Source organism: Drosophila miranda, assembly GCF_003369915.1.
Source record: "Drosophila miranda strain MSH22 chromosome Y unlocalized genomic scaffold, D.miranda_PacBio2.1 Contig_Y1_pilon, whole genome shotgun sequence".
Classification (NCBI taxonomy): Eukaryota; Metazoa; Arthropoda; class Insecta; order Diptera; family Drosophilidae; genus Drosophila; species Drosophila miranda.
The window spans coordinates 26,528,751-26,543,207 of NW_022881603.1; the positions used below are offsets into that span (position 1 = coordinate 26,528,751).

Here is a 14,457-nt window from a genome sequence, read left to right on the forward strand (position 1 = left end):
ATTAGATCTAATTAGATAGATAGGCCCGATACCAGTTAGAGTATACCAACTGCAGCTGTGGTGGCAGCGCTACCAGGAAGGGGAGGACTGCGGTGGCCAGAGTCAACAAAGAGCCACAGTTCCAGCGACCATCATCCATTTAGGTGCTCCGTAATTATATATTTGTTGTCACTTGAAAAATATTTGTGCTTTGCGCTTGATTTATGCTCTGGCAAAAATTGAGACAATGAAAGGTGGAATGGTACGTGGAGAAGGGTATGGCCGGTGAGAGTCCTGTGAACCGAGCAGCGGAAGGCAAACAATGCGGATTGTTGGAGGCGAAACTGTTGCAGGATTCGACTACAGAACGGGAACGGGAGCAGGGCTTTGGCAGTGCGGAATATGCAAATATCGGAAGAACAAAAAGATAATGGCATCGAGTACCACAACCATGGACAGGCACTTTAGCCGCCATCCAGTGCAGGTGTATGGTGTATCTGCCATTGACAATGGGGTCTACAGGAGGAGGGAGGGCGGCAGGGATGGTGGATGCTTCCTGTGGCGTTGTCATAGGCAGTCGAATGTTTGCATAACGCAACAAAAGCAAAAAAAAAACAACGGCTGCCACAAAAAAGTGTTCAACATAAATATATATTTTTACCCCCTTAGAAAGTCGAGGGGCCCGACGCAAATCGCATTGATGGGAATCAAAGAAAGGGACAAAGCGAGCCAGCGACGCACACAGTAAGAATCGAAGAGGTGGCAAGAGAATCGAAGGGACAGAGACAGAGAGAGAGAGAGAGAGAGACAAAGGCGAAAAGGGAAAAGGTTCTTGTGCCGAATTAACAATTCAATTTAAACCGACTGACTAAAGTGAGGACCGAGGGAGGGTTGACGGTTGACAGGAGGGAAAACTGCTTGACATCTATTTTCCAGGGGGCGCGTGGGGCGGGTGCCTGCCTAGGAAGTGGTGTTTCTTCGGCACAGAAATGGGACGGGTTCAAAGGTTGACGCAAACACTTGACAATGACAATCGCTTGTTTTGCTGTCAATTCTGGTTGCTGTCGCTTCTGTCTCTGTCTCTGTCTCTGTAAAAGGGAAAGGCAGAGACCAGGGGGCGGGCAGCGCTGGGAAAAGTTTTGCCGTTTGCCAGGCCAGAACTTTTCCAAAACAATTGTTGTTGCTGCTGTTGTTGTCGCAGGCCACCTGCCACGCCTCCGTTGCGTGCAGCAAACTCTTTGACATTGTCATAGTCAGTCTTTTTCTTCTGCTTTTTTTTTTTGCTGCCGTGGAGGTGCGGCAGACAGTGGGCGGCGTCTCTGCTGTTGTCCTTGCCCCAGCCCACAGGCCCACTGGCCCATTCGCTGCGCTCTCCCTCTTTGTCTCTGTCTCTAAGGCGGTGCTCGGGGGAGCAGCCTTTATTAAATTTTCGCTAGCTTATAATTAACGAGGGGGAACGTTGTGAGTTGCTGCGGACACCGCAACTCTACAGTTATACCCGATACTAAGTCAGTATGGCTCTCCTCCGGCAGACGCCGCTAATATTAAACGACACGACAAAGAGTGTAACTCTTTCACTCAAAATGTGTAACTCTTCCCACGCATTTCACGCATAATAATAATTGGGGACCATTGGTTTTGCAACTTTGAGCCTTTTGCTCACTGAATTCTTGATTCAATAATTATTTGCAGTGTGTTTTCTAAATCGAAATTCCCATTTTCCTGACCTATTACTCTACATTATTCGAAGATAATAAGAAAATATTTTGCACGTGGAAAGCCTGCATGGGTAAACATATTGATGGACTGTTTCATACCCGGTACTGAAAAGTATAGGCCTATATAATTAAGGAACAAACTTGCAGTTTCTGTAATGTATCCCGTGACAAGGCTATGCATATTGGATCCCAATCAGGACTAATAATCGTGTACAGCTGTGTCTCTCGTGAATAAAGTAGAAACGTTGAACCTCATGGGGTTTATTATATTTTTACTTGAGCTTTTGAAGCCTCCTGGTTCTGCCCGTCATAAGAAAAACTCTGCCGCGGCTGCTGTTCGTCTGATAGGTAGGTATGTATGTATGTATGCGTGTGGCAAATCACATTAGACATTCCATGCCCCTGGCCAGGAGTTGGGCATGTGCGTCCTTCGGCCACTTGTAAGAGGCCCCACAGACCATTGCAGACAGATTGTTGTGCCCTATCTAAGGGTATACATTGTTTAATTTGTCCACCTTTTTTGCTATTGTCCTTTCTCTGGAAACGCTATAGGCGCTATAGGTAGGCTTCCGATCTGGACTACTTTTCTGCATATTTTCTGCCATAGTATCAGTCGTTCTGCAAGAGTATCCAAAGCTTTGGCTTCCACTTTCTTTCCTTCTTTTCGTGTTTCAGTTACTTTCTCTTTTTTGTGTGGGCCGGGTGGAAGAGGGTCTAACCGCTGGTGGTCGTGTCAAGTTGAATGAACATGGACAAGTTTTGCCACTTCCATTCCTGGCTGGCGGGCAGACAGGCGGTGCGGAGAAAGTTTCTGTGCTGTATCTCGCATCAGAGTTTCGGAGCATTTCTCCCGAAGACCAGACCCTACAACACCATACCATGGTACCATGTTGGCATGGAGCTGCTTTGCTTGTCAGAGATTACTGGCAAGTGGCCGTCAAGTGAGGCTGCGTGAGTGGACAGCAAATAAAAGGCAAAAATATCTTTCATGCGAGTTTTGTTTACCGTTATGATGACGTATGCATGTGGATGAGATGCCGGGCATATCCGACTGGAAGTAACAGAATGAGAGAAAGATTAAAAGTTAAACGAGATGAAAGTATTATAATTGTGGAAATTAAATAATATTTTAATTGACAAATTAAACATTCGATTTAAGTCTCTGGGGTCTCCTTCTCTGCTCTACTTGATGCCCTAAAAATCACAAATGGTTTGTAACGCTGAGAGTTGGACTATTTAATCCGAGTTCTCATTTAAGAGTGTTTATTGGAATCTTTTTGAATCTTAGCCGAGAGTTCTCCCATGCATCTTATTAGTGCGAGTGGAAGAGACCCTTAGCCTCAGTATGAGTGCGTTTGGGCTCTGTCTGTGTTTTGGGGAAATGCTTGATCAGCAGTTTGGCAGATCATGATGCTGTTCAAGAGGAATGTGTAACATAAACAATAGTTGTTTATATACGCGCTTCTATATGAGTTTAACTCATATGCATGGCTTAAAGATCTCATGTATTGGAAGGTGCGCTTGCCATGGTTGTTGTGGCCCATCGTTTTCTCCCAACACCTGCCTGCTGAAGCTTACTTTGCATGGAGATGAGAGTTTTACTTGCTCTTCCTTGCCTCCCCCCTTCCTCGTAGCATAGCTTTGGAGTGCGTATTATTTATGCGTAGACATTCTGGCGCCGCTTGTTGTTTGAAAAGAGAAAGAGAGAGCCGTGAGTGGAAGAAAGAGCTTACAGCAGAGAGCGGCGCCCGAGAGTTACTCCCATAAATAACCGTTTACGGCTCTTTGCTGCCTTCAGAAGTGTGCGAAGTGTCGAGGCGAGCGGAAGTACGCTCCGTCTGCCGGGTTTTCTTTGCTGACAGGCTATTTTCTTATATAGTATATTGCACTGCTAAGCACACAAACATATACGCGCACATACACACCTGTACACAAATCGAGCGGGCAAAATGTTGGAGCACGCGCGCGCAAAACTCGAACTAAAGCAAAACGAATCGAAAAGGGCTTCAAAATCCACGTGAAACGGTGCAAAAGCAATTGGGAAAAAAAGATTTCAAATCGAATCAAATTTTGTCGAAATTAAAGTGGAGTTTTCTTTCTTTCTGGAGGAAAAATCAATGCTGTTAAACGTAAACTGACGACGCGCAGATACACACGCACACGAATCGCACACGTGTGTCTCCAGCACAAACATTACGAGACACACACGCACACGGACAATCGGCGAAAGCCTAACAAAGTGAATGTAACGGAATTAGCCACCGAAAAGGCGAGGGAGGGAACGCAACCAAAGTGCATAGGAAAGGAGCAAAGGAGCTGAAATAAATCCTCTTACATTTTGCATTGCCTACTTTCCAGCTGAGGGAACCACATTCTTAGACTGAATTCCTCTGCTGCTGCTGATGGCCGAGTCCTCTGTGCTAGTGAGTACTCACTCTGTGACTGTGTGTGCGTGCTTCTTTAGCTGTTTCCAAAAGTCGGTCATACTAAAAAAAACACAAACAGCGAAGGGGGGCGGAACTAAAGAAAGCAGGGCAAAGGCATGCAACGTAAACAGGCGGCAAAAGCAGCCGCCGACGATGTAGCTCCAGCAGCAGCAGCAGGAGCAGCAGTGGCAGTGCCAGCCTGAACAAAGATAAACACGCAAAACAAATCAAAGTGGGTCAGTGTGCGAGGAGGAGGAGGAGGAGGAGGCGGTGCAACACCAGCAGCATCTTGAGGAGGCATCGACATGTGTCGATGGACAAACAGCAGTACGCGGCACACCACACTCGAAGGCTCAAAGGCAGACAAAAGGGTAAGTGTATCGGAAATCCTTGCAAAGGCAATGGCAAAAAATCTGATACGCATACTTAACCTTGAAAAACGGTTTCGTTGAAATGAAGGGTTAGTGGGAAGAGAGATGAGGGGGAGTGCGAGAAATGCCAAATGGAATAGCAGTAAAATAAAATATCCCCGTGAATGTTGCGCTTTCAGGCGCCATCCCCAAAAGCCCCAACAACCCTTGGCCCTGCCCCTGGGCTTCCTAATGCTCATCCATATCCACACAGAGGGTCCCCCTCTCTCCCTCAACCGCCTCTTTCTCTCTGTGTTTGTGTGTGTGCCGTCTGATGTGGGTCATAAATGTTACTCCATTTTTATGGCCAACTTGCACACGATGACGATGTCGGAGAAGGCGGAGACGCAGACGATGGCAGAGCCAAAAGCAAAATGAAAGAGCTGCCAGCATAACCAAATGGCAAGGATATGCCAGGAATAAGCCAGAAAATGAGAGCTAGCCAAACGAGTGGGACGAAAGCGGGAGTCAGCGGAAGGGACATTAAATGGCCAGCGCCAGAGCCGGTTGCACGTTTTCACGACTAGCGAGGGCTGCCACAGCCCTAGCCGAAGCCCGAAGGCAAATAAATAAATATAAATATTCATTAGGGTCTCTCATTCAGATTTCCCCAACTTCCAAATCGTGGAAAATGAGAATTAATGATATTAACAGCTATTACCAGATTTCCCCCGCACCCGTGGACCGACCCTCTAGCTGCTCCCGCCGCCCTAACCGTCAGAGCGACCCACTAGCCAGCTAGCGCTGACCATTTTCGCCTCGATTTCAACTCGAAATCCGCTGTTCGCGTTTCATTTTGTTTTTCTTTTGCCCTCTCTCTTGCTCTCTCTCTCTTTCATTGTTCGCATGTTGCATGAAGAGGACCCAACTTTCCATGAGATTTTCTGGCCGCTAATGCAATTGTGGTGCATAGTTTCGGAGCAGTGGCATTCTCACAGTTGCTGCAGCTCAAGTGGCAATTAGAAGGATCTGGGATGACATTTACCACGGCGGCAGCTTTATGTAATTGCAATGCGGGGAGAGGCAACATCGCAGCTGTCGTCCCATTTGTGGTTGTAGGCATCGCGTGACCTTGAGCGCCGTTTGGGAGCAGCCGATCGAATGGAATGGATGTGGATGTGAGTGTTGGTGTGGGTGTGGGTGGCATGCAAATCCATTGAAAGCGCACGGCTGCAGTTCAAGGCTATTTTTACGTTACGCAAGCAGTCTGTCTGTGTGTGTTGGTGTGCGATTGCTTATCCTTGAGCGTCAGTTTAGCGTCGGGAATGTTGCATGCGTGGCGTTGACATTTTCCACAGTGACGAAAAGCTGTCGTCAGCCGAAACTCTGTTTCCTTTCTTCATTACGTGATTCGATATAAATATATTCTATAATATATACCTAAAGGTGTCCTATGTCCCTGCCCGGCTTATGCAATCCTTTCGCTCTCCTTTCTTCGTTCTCTTCCGCCTACTCCATTCGGGCGGTAAGGTTGTGCAACTGGAAGCATCAGCAGCTCGAAGCTGTTTTGTTCTGACTGTACTTCAATCAATTGGAGGGGTAAACATCTATATAACCCGTTCTTTAAGATAATTCTCTTTCAGTGACTGTACTTTTAAAGGTTCAGTTGATGGAACAAGTTTTGATTTGTTTGGAAAAAATTGCAGTTTGGTTGTGAAAACATCTACAACGTAGATGCATAGTGACTGTCCTTTTTGGGCACTCTTGACATGGCATTGGCTGAAAAACGTCTTGCTTCTGAATGCAACGAAAACCAACGAAAGAGTTGCGGAAAAATGCATTAACGAAACCGAAACTAAATTGGAAAGAAAGTTTTCCCTGTTTGCTCTGGCTAATGATCCTAGAGGCCGCCTCTTGCCCCTCCCAGGAATCATCATCCGCCCTCGCATATAATTTGATGGATTTTTGTAGGGGATATTTGGGTGTCATTCATATTGCATTAAGCTACTGAAATTACTCTACAAACAGAAGAATCCATCAATATTTAATGCGGTCCGGGGCTGGTCCGCACGCAATTCTCATTTTGAGCTTTGAGCTAAGGTCAGGCCTTGGGACATGCCTCTGGCAAGATGGCGGAGGTTGGAGTTTGGGTAAATCTAATTTGGGACTTGACCCGTGATTACCGCAGCTATAAATGCAAATCAACAGAGTCGCGGAAACTGCACAAATGCCGCAATATAAACTTGGCCACAAAACAAATCACAAAACGGAAAGGAAACGAAAGGAGCAGAATGGAAGGACCCGCAAGTGTAAGCAAAGCGCAAGCCACAGCGTCGCAATGCCGGAAAGTGGAGCACTACACTGGCCGGAAATCGAGCGGGGCAACCGAAGATCAGATGCTCTGCTGAAAAGTATCGAAAATATACGATAAATACACCAAAGATGCCAAAAACAAACCAGCATCGAGCAGCAGAAGCAAATGATCCGTCAAGCAGTACATTAAACTCAAACCTGAACATTTGGTCCATTCTTTGCCGTTGAAAAGCAACCGATCAAGCAGTGCTCTGATGAAACCTGAAGCTTTGGTTCGTTTTACCTGCAAGCAGTTTATTGCCTAAACCTGAAGCTTTGGTTCGATTTGGTGTCCTAAAGCAGTGCATGGCGTATAACCTGAAGGAGTGGTTCGCTTTCGACAAGCATAAAACCTGAATGTCTGGTTCATTCGCAAACGGATCTCTTTCTACTTAGCATATGGTTGAAATTGATTAATTAGGCATGATTCTATTAGGAAGTCCTCCCCGAACTTCCAATTATTCATTAGATCTAATTAGATAGATAGGCCCGATACCAGTTAGAGTATACCAACTGCAGCTGTTGTGGCAGCGCTACCAGGAAGGGGAGGACTGCGGTGGCCAGAGTCAACAAAGAGCCACAGTTCCAGCGACCATCATCCATTTAGGTGCTCCGTAATTATATATTTGTTGTCACTTGAAAAATATTTGTGCTTTGCGCTTGATTTATGCTCTGGCAAAAATTGAGACAATGAAAGGTGGAATGGTACGTGGAGAAGGGTATGGCCGGTGAGAGTCCTGTGAACCGAGCAGCGGAAGGCAAACAATGCGGATTGTTGGAGGCGAAACTGTTGCAGGATTCGACTACAGAACGGGAACGGGAGCAGGGCTTTGGCAGTGCGGAATATGCAAATATCGGAAGAACAAAAAGATAATGGCATCGAGTACCACAACCATGGACAGGCACTTTAGCCGCCATCCAGTGCAGGTGTATGGTGTATCTGCCATTGACAATGGGGTCTACAGGAGAAGGGAGGGCGGCAGGGATGGTGGATGCTTCCTGTGGCGTTGTCATAGGCAGTCGAATGTTTGCATAACGCAACAAAAGCAAAAAAAAAAACAACGGCTGCCACAAAAAAGTGTTCAACATAAATATATATTTTTACCCCCTTAAAAAGTCGAGGGGCCCGACGCAAATCGCATTGATGGGAATCAAAGAAAGGGACAAAGCGAGCCAGCGACGCACACAGTAAGAATCGAAGAGGTGGCAAGAGAATCGAAGGGACAGAGACAGAGAGAGAGAGAGAGAGAGACAAAGGCGAAAAGGGAAAAGGTTCTTGTGCCGAATTAACAATTCAATTTAAACCGACTGACTAAAGTGAGGACCGAGGGAGGGTTGACGGTTGACAGGAGGGAAAACTGCTTGACATCTATTTTCCAGGGGGCGCGTGGGGCGGGTGCCTGCCTAGGAAGTGGTGTTTCTTCGGCACAGAAATGGGACGGGTTCAAAGGTTGACGCAAACACTTGACAATGACAATCGCTTGTTTTGCTGTCAATTCTGGTTGCTGTCGCTTCTGTCTCTGTCTCTGTAAAAGGGAAAGGCAGAGACCAGGGGGCGGGCAGCGCTGGGAAAAGTTTTGCCGTTTGCCAGGCCAGAACTTTTCCAAAACAATTGTTGTTGCTGCTGTTGTTGTCGCAGGCCACCTGCCACGCCTCCGTTGCGTGCAGCAAACTCTTTGACATTGTCATAGTCAGTCTTTTTCTTCTGCTTTTTTTTTTTGCTGCCGTGGAGGTGCGGCAGACAGTGGGCGGCGTCTCTGCTGTTGTCCTTGCCCCAGCCCACAGGCCCACTGGCCCATTCGCTGCGCTCTCCCTCTTTGTCTCTGTCTCTAAGGCGGTGCTCGGGGGAGCAGCCTTTATTAAATTTTCGCTAGCTTATAATTAACGAGGGGGAACGTTGTGAGTTGCTGCGGACACGGCAACTCTACAGTTATACCCGATACTAAGTCAGTATGGCTCTCCTCCGGCAGACGCCGCTAATATTAAACGACACGACAAAGAGTGCGTGCGAGAGAGACAGAAAATCAGTCTGAGCGTGACGTCGGGCGCTGCGTAGCCACTGCAAATTGATTTGTTCCTATTGGCTATAAAAATGATCTGATCTGATCCAGATTCAGCAATCTGATAGATATCGTCATTATCTATGATTCTGCGTTTTTAGTTTTCTCGAATGTGCAATATTGTGGATGCAACAGATTTTCGTTTTTTGTGTGGGCGGAAGGGGGTGGGGTGAAATTTTGAGATACACGTTTTATAGTAAGATCTAACAGGAGTGCGGATACCAAATTTGGTTACTCTAGCCTTAATAGTCTCTGAGATTTTTGAATATCCCCAGATTTTCGTCCTTTGCGGGGGCGGAAGGGGGTGTGGCGAAATTTTGAAACAAACTCGTCTCGGTCCGATATATTAGGAGTGTGGATACCAAATTTGGTTGCTCTACCTTTGTAGTCTCTGAGATCTAGGCGCTAATGTTTTACTCTAAGCAAAGCCGCCTATGCTACGTGTGTGTTAGAGAGAGACAGGACGAGAAAAAATGAAATTGTTTTCTTGATGCTGGCTATAATAATAATACGATCCAATTCAGATTCCGCAGTATTAAAGATATGGTCATTCTCATTCAAAAGTATTTCAAAACTTCGCCCCGCCCACTTCCGCCCCCACAAAAGACGAAAATCTGTGGCATCCACAATTTTAAAGATATGAGAAAACCAAAAACGTAGAATTGTAGAGAATGACCATATCTTTAAGACTGCGGAATCTGAATTGGATCGTATTATTATTATAGCCAGCATCAAGAAAACAATTTCATTTTTTCTCGTCCTGTCTCTCTCTAACACACACGTAGCATAGGCGGCTTTGCTTAGAGTAAAACATTAGCGCCTAGATCTCAGAGACTACAAAAGCTAGAGCAACCAAATTTGGTATCCACACTCCTAATATATCGGACCGAGACGAGTTTGTTTCAAAATTTCGCCACACCCCCTTCCCCTTTATGCTGGCTAATACTTATTTTCTTGATGTCTTTGCTGGCGAGACACGGTGAGAAATTCCACAAAAAACTCTGCCTTTTTTTAGAGGCAAGAGGAAAAAGGTTATAAAATGCTTGGCAAGTGAAATTGGTTGAAAACCCCGAGAGGCTTGTTTTATATCTGATAAATTTATATATTTTTATTAGCCTCTCGGGGTTTTCAACCTGTCTGTCTGTCCGTCTGTCCGTCCGTCCGTCTGTCCGTCCCCTTCAGCGCCTAGTGCTCAAAGACTATAAGAGCTAGAGCAACGGTGCTTTGGACCCAGACTTCTGTGATATGTCACTGCTACAAAAATATTTCAAAACTTCGCCCCGCCCACTTCCGCCCCCACAAAAGACGAAAATCTGTGGCATCCACAATTTTAAAGATATGAGAAAACCAAAAACGTAGAATTGTAGAGAATGACCATATCTTTAAGACTGCAGAATCTGAATTGGATCGTATTATTATTATAGCCAGCATCAAGAAAACAATTTCATTTTTTCTCGCCCTGTCTCTCTCTAACACACACGTAACATAGGCGGCTTTGCTTAGAGTAAAACATTAGCGCCTAGATCTCAGAGACTACAAAAGCTAGAGCAACCAAATTTGGTATCCACTCTCCTAATATATCGGACCGAGACGAGTTTGTTTCAAAATTTCGCCACACCCCCTTCCGCCCCCGCAAAGGACGAAACTCTGGGGATATTCACAAATCTCAAAGACTATTAACCAAATTTGGTACACACACTCCTTTAAGATGTCACTATAAAACGTATATCTCAAGATTTCGCCCCACCCCCTTCCGCCCCCACAAAAGACGAAAATCTGTTGCATCCACAATATTGCAGATTCGAGAAAACTAAAAACGCAGAATCATAGATAATGACCATATCTATCAGATTGCTAAATCTGGATCAGATCAGATCATTTTTATAGCCAAAAGGAACAAATCAATTTGCACTGGCTACGCAGCGCCCGACGTCACGCTCAGACTGATTTTCTGTCTCTCTCGCACGCACTCTTTGTCGTGTCGTTTAATATTAGCGGCGTCTGCCGGAGGAGAGCCATACTGACTTAGTATCGGGTATAACTGTAGAGTTGCGGTCTCCGCAGCAACTCACAACGTTCCCCCTCGTTATACCCGATACTCAAAATGAGTATTGGGGTATATTAGATTTGTGGTAAAAGTGGATGTGTGTAACGTCCAGAAGGAATCGTTTCCGACCCCATAAAGTATATATATTCTTGATCAGCATCAATAGCCGAGTCGATTGAGCCATGTCTGTCTGTCTGTCTGTCCGTCTGACCGTCTGTCCGTCTGTCCGTCCGTCCGTCTGTCCGTCCCCTTCAGCGCCTAGTGCTCAAAGACTATAAGAGCTAGAGCAACAATGTTTTGGGCCCAGACTTCTGTGATATGTCACTGCTACAAAAATATTTCAAAACTTCGCCCCGCCCACTTCCGCCCCCACAAAAGACGAAAATCTGTGGCATCCACAATTTTAAAGATATGAGAAAACCAAAAACGTAGAATTGTAGAGAATGACCATATCTTTAAGACTGCGGAATCTGAATTGGATCGTATTATTATTATAGCCAGCATCAAGAAAACAATTTCATTTTTTCTCGTCCTGTCTTTCTCTAACACACACGTAGCATAGGCGGCTTTGCTTAGAGTAAAACATTAGAGCCTAGATCTCAGAGACTATAAAAGCTAGAGCAACCAAATTTGGTATCCACACTCCTAATATATCGGACCGAGACGAGTTTGTTTCAAAATTTCGCCACACTCCCTTCCGCCCCCGCAAAGGACGAAAATCTGGGGATATTCAAAAATCTCAGAGACTATTAAGGCTAGAGTAACCAAATTTGGTATCCGCACTCCTGTTAGATCTAACTATAAAACGTGTATCTCAAAATTTCACCCCACCCCCTTCCGCCCCCACAAAGGACGAAAATCTGTTGCATCCACAATATTGCACATTCGAGAAAACTAAAAGCGCAGAATCATAGATAATGACCATATCTATCAGATTGCTGAATCTGGATCAGATCAAATCATTTTTATAGCCAATAGGAACAAATCAATTTGCAGTGGCTACGCAGCGCCCGACGTCACGCTCAGACTGATTTTCTGTCTCTCTCGCACGCACTCTTTGTCGTGTCGTTTAATATTAGCGGCGTCTGCCTGAGGAGAGCCATACTGACTTAGTATCAAGTATAACTGTAGAGTTGCGGTGTCCGCAGCAACTCACAACGTTTCCCCTCGTTTTTATACCCGATACTCAAAATGAGTGTTGGGGTATATTAGATTTGTGGTAAAAGTGGATGTGTGTAACGTCCAAAAGGAATCGTTTCCGACCCTATAAAGTATATATATTCTTGATCAGCATCAACAGCCGAGTCGATTGAGCCATGTCTGTCTGTCCGTCTGTCCGTCCCCTTCAGCGCCTAGTGCTCAAAGACTATAAGAGCGAGAGCAACGATGTTTTGGATCCAGACTTCTGTGATATGTCACTGCTACAAGAATATTTCAAAACTTTGCCCCGCCCACTTCCGCCCCCACAAAGGGCGAAAATCTGTGGCATCCACAATTTCAACGATACGAGAAAACTAAAAACGCAGAATCGTAGAAGATGACTATATCTTCTAGAGTGCAAAATCTGAACCAGATCGTATAATTATTATAGCCAGAATCAAAGAAACAATTTCATTTTTTCTCGCCCTGTCTCTCTCTAACACACACGTAGCATAGCCGGCTTTGCTTAGAGTAAAACATTAGCGCCTAGATCTCAGAGACTATAAAAGCTAGAGCAACCAAATTTGGTATCCACACTCCTAATATATCGGACCGAGACGAGTTTGTTTCAAAATTTCGCCACACCCCCTTCCGCCCCCGCAAAGGATGAAAATCTGGGGATATTCACAAATCTCAGAGACTATTAGGGCTAGAGTAACCAAATTTGGTATCCGCACTCCTGTTAGAAATCACTATAAAACGTATATCTCAAAATTTCGCCACACCCCCTTCCGCCCCCACAAAGGACGAAAATCCATACTGACTTAGTATCGGGTATAACTGTAGAGTTGCGGTCTCCGCAGCAACTCACAACGTTCCCCCTCGTTTTTTTTTGTATTCAATTACTTTTATTCTGCTTTAATACTAGTACTTATATAAGGTTAGCAACTAGTTGTGAGGGTCTGGGACTGTGGTTTGTTGGTGGGGTAATGGGGCGTAGCTATGCGGTACGGCCGCAAAGCATTGCTTCGCACAGCCGTTCCTCCTTACTCCTCCGACACTTTCCTTTCCCTCTCTGCTCTCCGTAGTTCTCGCATTATAGTGGCGGCGAACCTAGTGGTGGCATCCCACGCCTTGGGATTCGCTACCATGAGCGGCACGATCCCTCCGACGCTAGCTCATCCTCTAGCTGGCGCCTCTCGTACTCGAAACGGTGGCATTCAAAGAAGACGTGGTGAGCGTCCTCCACGATACCTCGACCACATGATGGGCACCAGTCCTCCGTTTCGTGTCCAAACCGCTTCAGGTACGATCTGAAGCATCCGTGACCGCTCAGCATCTGAGTGAGGTGGAAGTCCACCTGTTCGTGCCTCCTTTCCAACCACAGTTTGATATCCGGAATAAGTCGGTGGGTCCAGCGTCCTTTAGTCGAGGACTCCCACTTCATCTGCCACCTCCTGACGGTCTCGTGCCTGGGTGATTCTCTCTCGACTCCGGTGGGAGGATTGTGGGTGTCCCTGCGAGATAGCTCGTACACCTCGGCCCTTTCCCCCGCTTGCTCTGCTATTGGGATTAATCCCGCGATGACCAGTGCTGCGTCGTCGGATATGGTTCTAAGCGCGCAGGCGATCCTGATGGCACATAAGCGGCGCGTTGCTTCGACTCCTCGCATATAGCTCGGCACCTTCGTCGCTTTGGACCACTCTGCGGCAGCATACAGGAGCTGAGAGGAGACGACGCTGGTGATCAGCTTCCTCCTTGCTTGCTTTGGCCCACTGGTGTTGAGCAGGATTCGCGAGAGTGCTCGGCAAGTCTGTGCGGCCTTTGTGTTGGCGTACTCCAAGTGCTCTCTAAATGAAAGCCTAGTGTCCAGCATAACTCCTAGGTATTTAAGCGCCCTTTGCGATGTAATGTCGTGTCCGCCGACCGACACTCGGACCGTCTCCACCTTCTTCCTGCGGCTAATCAGAACAGCCTCGGTCTTGTGAGCCGCCAGCTGTAATCCCGCTATGGCGAGCCACGTCTCCACGGCACGGATTGCCCCGTTTGCAGCTGCTTCAACTGCTGCAAGCTCCTTGGCTACCACTACGATGGCGACGTCATCGGCAAACCCCACGACCGTCGTGCCCTCGGGAAGGTTCAGTCGCAGAACTCCATCGTACATCGTATTCCACAGGAGCGGCCCCAGCACCGACCCCTGCGGGACTCCAGCAGTTACTCTATATGATCTTATCCCTTCGCTCGTCTCGTACAGCAGCACCCTCTCACTGAGGTATCTGTCCACTATTCTCAGGAGGTATTCCGGGATCCGTAGCCTCCGTAGGGCTTCCATCGTTTTACCCCAGTCCGCGGAGTTGAACGCGTTTTTATACCCGATACTCAAAA

At 46.6% G+C, this 14,457-nt stretch overlaps 1 protein-coding gene across 2 annotated transcripts in view; it reads left to right on the forward strand.

Moving 5' to 3' along the window:
• The first annotated feature begins 3,496 nt into the window (after positions 1–3,496).
• The window catches only part of LOC117189874 (heparan sulfate glucosamine 3-O-sulfotransferase 5-like), a 109,676-nt gene continuing 98,715 nt past the window's right edge, over positions 3,497–14,457 (forward strand). For both annotated transcript variants that reach the window (XM_033394951.1, XM_033394953.1), the window contains exon 1: positions 3,497–4,494. The gene's annotated coding sequence lies outside the window, so the exon portion shown is untranslated. The remainder of the gene's footprint in view (positions 4,495–14,457) is intronic.